The 6,165-nt window shown below is 53.3% G+C and overlaps 2 long non-coding RNA genes across 3 annotated transcripts in view; one reads left to right on the forward strand and one right to left on the reverse strand.

The window, feature by feature from the left end:
• Positions 1-6,165, forward strand: part of LOC102774004 — a 35,283-nt gene that overhangs the window by 19,999 nt on the left and 9,119 nt on the right. Inside the window, exon 1 of one of the 2 annotated variants that reach the window (XR_435837.2) lies at positions 4,754-4,906. The exons of the other annotated variant lie outside the window; for it this stretch is intronic. This is a non-coding gene — a long non-coding RNA (uncharacterized LOC102774004). Of the gene's footprint in view, positions 1-4,753; positions 4,907-6,165 lie in introns of those variants that run through there. 2 annotated transcript variants of the gene reach the window in all.
• LOC102774410 lies at positions 5,028-5,865 on the reverse strand. The gene is made up of 2 exons (XR_435840.2): positions 5,582-5,865; positions 5,028-5,068 (listed from the first exon to the last, which is right to left on the reverse strand). It is a non-coding gene; the product is annotated as an uncharacterized LOC102774410 (long non-coding RNA).

A 6,165-nucleotide genomic window follows, 5' to 3' on the forward strand; every position in this document is an offset into this window, starting at 1 on the left:
GAAGTTGAGTGTGTGTCTTCCTCTTGCCCCCCGGGTCGTTAATTTTTGATCAGCTGTTTTAAGAAGATTTCTCCCCGGCTTTCCCCCAAACACACCCCCCACCTCCTTTTTCATTTCCGTTTTTGTGCCTCCTGGTTTAGCCTAAAAAACTTGTGGTCGTAAAAGTTATCCTCAAATATTTGAAAGCCTTTGGGGGAGTAGGCTTGTTCTGTGGGCCCCGAAGGCAGAGCAAAGACCTGAGGCTGGTAGATAGGACCCGGAAAGACAGTTCACTAAGTTTTGTCCCAGTAGTGGGACCTCCAAAGGCGGGATGGGAGTCACTGGGTCAGTCAGGGGATAGACCGCACCACGTCTAGGTCATGGTGCTGTTTGTGGAGGGCCCGGTGCCGTGGACGGGCAGCTGGATTATGATAATCCCTTCCGATTTTATCAACAAAGCCCTGGACGGACCCTTTGGGGATGCTCAGAGCAGCACCTCTCAATTGGGAGACTCTTTTGTGCTCCTGCCGGGTTAGGCTGGGCACAAATACCAGCCCTTTAATGGTGTCATGAATATTTAAATGATTCTGAGGCAGGCTCTACCAGCAGCCCTCAACTTAGAACTGGTTGACAAGCCTTGAGCCGAAGGTCAAGGGTCCCCTGGTTTTTGTCTGTGTCATTCTTTCCTCCAGTCGCAGCCTCTGTGAGGCAGTTTCCTATTCCGTGACTCTTCTTTGTTTATTTAAATCCTCACTCTGGCAGTGACTGCTCTTATTTTTCATTGCAAACATATTGTATTTTGGACCCATTACCACAGAGCAAACAGACTGGAAGGTGTGCAGGTATGTTTTGGCTTTTAAAACTTTGAACAGTGTTTAAAAATCAAGAGTTTAGCCCAGCCAGCGTGGCTCAGTGGTTGAGCATTGACCTATGAACAGGGAGGTCATGGTTGGATTCCCGGTCAGGGCACATGCCTGGGTTGCAGGCTCGATCCCCAGTGTGGGGCATGCAGGAGGCTGTTGATCGGTGATTCTCTCTCATCGTTGATGTTTCTATCTCTCTCTCTCTCCCCCTTCCTCTCAGTAAAAAAAAAAAAAAGTTATTTTTAAATCAAGAGTTTAATATAATAAATCTAGATTTCCTCCTTCTCCTGAAAAACAGGGTGATCTGGGCTCCTGGGGGCTCCATCCCCAGCTGTTCCTCGCAGGCAGGCTGGGGAGGGGCTGCCTGTGAGTAGAGGGTCCTCCTTCCACTTGGCATATCCCCCCAGCGGCTTCGCCTTTCTTACCTGCCGGCCAGCCCACAGGCATTTGAGTTTGCGACTTTCTGACGAGACTGAAATAGGCTTTTGCGGGCTATCCTGGGAGCCCAAGCAATATTTTTTTAGTATATTTCAATGGGAAAATGAAGATCAGCTTTTAAAGAGCAGATATGTCAACAATGCAAATTTGGGAATGCTGACAGGGTCCTCAACTCGCATGGTATGTCTTGAGATGATGGCCTGTGTCTTCCATTGTTGGCCGTGTGTGGCTTAGCACCTCGTAGGAACTTAAGAAATGATTTTCTGAGTGCTCGTCGTCTGCCCTCCCAGGCGGAGCCCAGAAACACCTCGTCACTGTGGGCCTGGGCCTGATCTCCCTCCGCAACACCCACTCGGGCCCTGATACTGGTGTGGAGTTTGGGATCAGCCCCGGCCCAGCTCCCCTGTCTGGAGAGAAACAGTTTCTCTCTGCATTAAAGCTCCTGTCCTGCCGAGTGGGTCCTAATGAGGACATGAGAGGACGTAGCGGCTGCCCCAAGCCTGCTGTCCTGGCTGATGTCAAACGGGAGTCTGTTCCAAACCCTGGACAAGGGCTGGGTAAAAGTTCAGCTCATTCCCTTTAAAGAAAAAAAAATTCTTCGTCTTTGGCATTGCAAAGTTTTGACCCAGATCCGTCAGAGGCCATGGGGAGCTCGCGATGTTTGGAGAGCCGGGCTAGTTTCCGAGGCCTGTAGCTGCAGAGAAGCCCGGGAGGACCAGTGGCCTGCTGGCTCGGAGGGGAAGCTCGGCCTTTGCAAATTTGCCCCGGCCCAGCCTCTGCAGGCCCCCGAGTGTGCCCGGGAGGAGCCAGCCCCTTCTCCTCACTCACAAGTTATCTCTACCCCCCGAAGTCAAACACGGCACGCAGCACCCTGTAAAGTCGCTTCCTGGTAGGCTCGAGCGTGCTTGCTAAGTAAACATCCTCCCCTGGTTTTTTTGGAACCAAATTCGTTTCTGCTTCCTGGTCATCCCATTGGGGTGTTTCTGCTCTCGGTGCCACGCAGAACCAAGTTAACAGAAGAAAGAGCTAGAATTGGGCAGAGGCACCTAAAATGACCGTTTCAATCCTAGCGACATGGTAAGAACGGTGATGGGGCTGTGGGAAGAAGAAGAAGAAGAAGAGAAGACTTAGGCGAAGAGTGAAATCTAACAAAAGCTTCCCAAACATAGAGCTCGTCATACTGCTTTGCAAGTCAGAGTCGGTTCCGGCTGAGCCCGAGACGGGGACCTTTCTTTGCATTTACCCAAGCTCAGAGGCTGACCACAGTCGACCTCTACCTGCAGCCCCTGTGGCTGTGAACGGCCCTCCTCTGACCCGAACTTGCTCTTGCTCTGTCTCTCATGACTGACTTGCCTCTTCTTTCTCACCACCACCCACCCGTGACATCCCCAGCGCCATGGCAGCGAGCAGCCACGTCATTCACCAGGTTCACGGGGTGATGGGCCAACTGTGCGCGGAGCCCTACTTCCCCCTGGTTCTCTGTCCCGGAGCAGGAGGCTCCCTGGCAGAGCTCAGAGCCCTTTGTTTATTTGATCCTGGGCTCTTGGATAAATCAGGAATGTCCTGACATGAACTTAGGCATGTTTTTCTTCCATGGAAAAGGAAACTCCGGCAAATGGTATTTAAGTAGGCAGAGGACCATTCCGGGGGGCTGGCTCTAGTGCCATCAAGGCTGCCTTCCTTCGGTCATCAGACCAGTGGGTAACTTCTTCATTGGCATGCTCTACCCTGGAGCCCAGAAGGTGTGAATTTGAAGCACTTTGCCCCCCGCGGGGAGCCTGGCACCGATGATGCTCTGGGCTTCTTTGAAAACCGTGGAGTGCCGTGGTTGACTTCCAAGTGGTCTTCTTGCTGCGTGAAACCGGGGCCCAGGGTAGTTGCTTGAAGAAAGCGGCTGGGGAGGCAGGGCACGGGATAACGTGGCTGCCTGGCCTCTCTTCCTCAAGCCATCTTCTTGGGAGTGGCAGGGTTCTTGGTACGATGTACTTTATGAGTTACCTGCCCCAGGACCCGAGTAGCTCTCTCACTTGCAGTCAGGTCTAGCCTCCTAGGGTGCAACTGGTTGTCAGAAACCTTTATGGGTCTGGATTCTTTGGATGTAGTGATGTGGGACCCAAGACCCCTTGGGTCTGCCTAGGTATACCGGGTCCAGGGATAGCATCGGAATTGTTCTGGAAACATATCTGTGCTGTAGTGGAGACGTGTCAGTCTCCTAAGACAGTCTCAGGCCTTCTCCAGAGCATTGGTGCCCCCCAACCCCCGTCCCCAAAAGAGTGTCCAGGTATGTGAATGCCCAGACATTACCATCACAGGGGCAGTGCGGGTGGGCTGGTGGCGCCTTATCTCACTTGGCCGCCCACCCCCAGAGAGAAGAACCCAGTCCTTGGCCACTCCAGATCCAGGCGTGGCTGCCGCTCTGTTTTGCTGCTTTTCATGTTGTCGGAGGATCTTCTTGGGAACAAATGACTCAGCAACCTGGATCTCCGGGACTGAGTGTGGCATAAGTGCCTTTTGAGGAGCGATTTGGACGGATCCACCCCGTCTCTAAAATTCTGAGCTCAGGAAGAATGGAGACCCAGACGCTTTTGCTCTGGATTCTTCAGGCTGCCATTCAATTTGGGCTCTCCGGTTCCTGCCCTGATACCAGGATCTCACTCGTGGGATAAGCCAGGCAATGTTTTAATTACACTTCTTGTCTTTAGGACATTCCAGGGAGAAAAAGGTCCTGGTTGGGGGCCAAAAAAGCAAAACACAGCACAGACCAGCTGCGCTGTGAATCTGGACTTGTCTGTGGCAGAAAGAGTTAACAGGACAGTGGTCTCAGGGCGAAGGACCATTTGTTTCTTATGGCCAGCCGGGAGAAGCTCACAGGGCCTTCTCCCAGGGCTCAAGAAAAGATGACGCAACATTTGGTGTGGGACAGCCTTGTCTGCCTTGTGGGCGCTGTCCCTCAAAGAGTTAAGCTGGTCTTGTGGCTGGGAAGCCCTCAGGGAAGGTGTGAGCCTGCAGGGACCAGGCTCTCGATGCCCCAGAGCAGTGAGGTGTGGGGTAAAAATGGGACGGGGGAAAGTGTGGCCAGGGAGCCGAGTGCAGGCCCAACTTTTTTTTTTTTTTTTTGCCTTGTTTGACCAGCCTTGGCACTGCCCTCAGGCTCTCCAGGGGAAAAGCTGCAGTTCTGCTCTTGCAACACAAGGAGCAGACTGGAGAATTTAGATCTGCGTCACAGAGCTCAGAGAGAGAGAGAGGGGGAGAGGGAGAGAGAGAGAGCGCTCCGTCGATAGGTCTGCTAGCAACAGCCGTGCTGCAGCAGAGAGAGAGAAATCAAGAAACAAGTCATAGCAACACGGGCACCAGGTTCTGCCAGCTCACTTGCCAAGCCGTTCAGAAATCTGCCGGGGGCTGGAGGCCTCTGGGTAGCCTAGGCTATAAGAGGATGATACGCAAGGTGGCACGGGCGGTTCCCGTGGGGAGGAGGAGCCACAGTGGAAGACTTCACCGGACCGATTTCTGGAACATTCGAGACTGCGGCATCTTACAGCCGGACCAAGATTTTGGGTCTGCGCAGCCGGCGATGGGCGGTCCGATGGGCTTCAGGACTTGATGGCGTAACCCTCTTCTTCCCCCACGTACGTATTTGCTGGGATCGGGGGCGATGTCTCTGCGAATGTGGGCACTCTGTCTTTCTCACCCCCTTTCTCACTTTTTGCTATTTTTTTCTTGGAGAGAGAGCTTTTCTTTTTTTTTCTCCCCACTTCAGTTTCTTTTCCCTTCGTGTCAGCTGCTCAAACCTGTTCAGGGGAGAGGAGAGAGGAGCAAGCTGTCCCGGGCGTCCCACCTGACCTCCTAGTCTTTATCCTCCTTTTCTCCTGTTGGGCAGACATACGGACTGGTTTTCCAGGTTAAGTGTCAGCACTGTCTGTCTGTCCGAGCAGGTCTCAGGTGGAAGGGGAGGGGGGAGTGAGAAGGAGAGGTGCTGAGAGGGAGGCCAGGGAACAGTTGCCCAGGGGCTGCCTTATTGAAACGCTCAGCCCTGGGAATCTGGCTGGTGAGGAGCAGGTGGGCAGGGTGGGGTGTGGGCTGGGAGACGTGGGGTGAAGCTGGTTGGTTTGTCACTGCGTAGTTGGGGAAAGTGGGGAATGGTGACGCAGTCACTGTTGCATCTTGTTAGGCTCTCTGGGGGGACAGGTAGTGAGGTTCCCGGGGTGTGTGGGGCCAGCCGGGAGGGTTTAAAGACGAGCTGAGCAGGGAAGCCAGCATTTAGAGATTAAATGTCATCCCTTTGGCGTTGGAAAGTTGTTTACCTTGCGCGCTCTGTGTCTCCATGTTGGCACCCTTCCAGTTCACATGTGATGGCCTTCCTTGTACTGCTGCATCATTAACTAAGTGACTGAGCTGGCCTTCCATTGGCCAGGGGAGGGCTCTCACTCCAGACACTTCCTCTGATTGGTGGGTTGGCCCGTGGCAGGTGAAAACCTCTTTTCCATTGGCTGAGGGCAAGGTATCAAATCTGAATTTGCATTTCACTTGCTTAAAGGGGAGGGGGGAGAAGCCCAGCAGCTTTCTAAAATCTGTTTAGGGGTGTGCGTATGTGCTCCTGGCTGCCTGCTTTTGACTGACCAGCAGAAGCCTCTTCCTGGGCCTTTTTATTTCATGCTCTCAGGAGCTCAGGGCACCCCAAACTTCGTACAGGGGGAAGGGCTGGGGAGGTAGACAGGTGCACAGAGGGTTGGCCCAACTGGGAGAAAATATCTGTCCTTTAGTTTGGTGTCAGAAAAGGGAATTTTCCAACCAGCCACACCTCAGTGTTGCGGCAAAATAATTCTTGGCTCCCCTGGAAACGCCCGGGCAAGGTAGGGCAGAGCTGCTGCTGCTGCTATTGCCACCC

This window comes from Myotis davidii, unplaced genomic scaffold (assembly GCF_000327345.1).
Source record: "Myotis davidii unplaced genomic scaffold, ASM32734v1 scaffold622, whole genome shotgun sequence".
Taxonomy (NCBI): Eukaryota; Metazoa; Chordata; class Mammalia; order Chiroptera; family Vespertilionidae; genus Myotis; species Myotis davidii.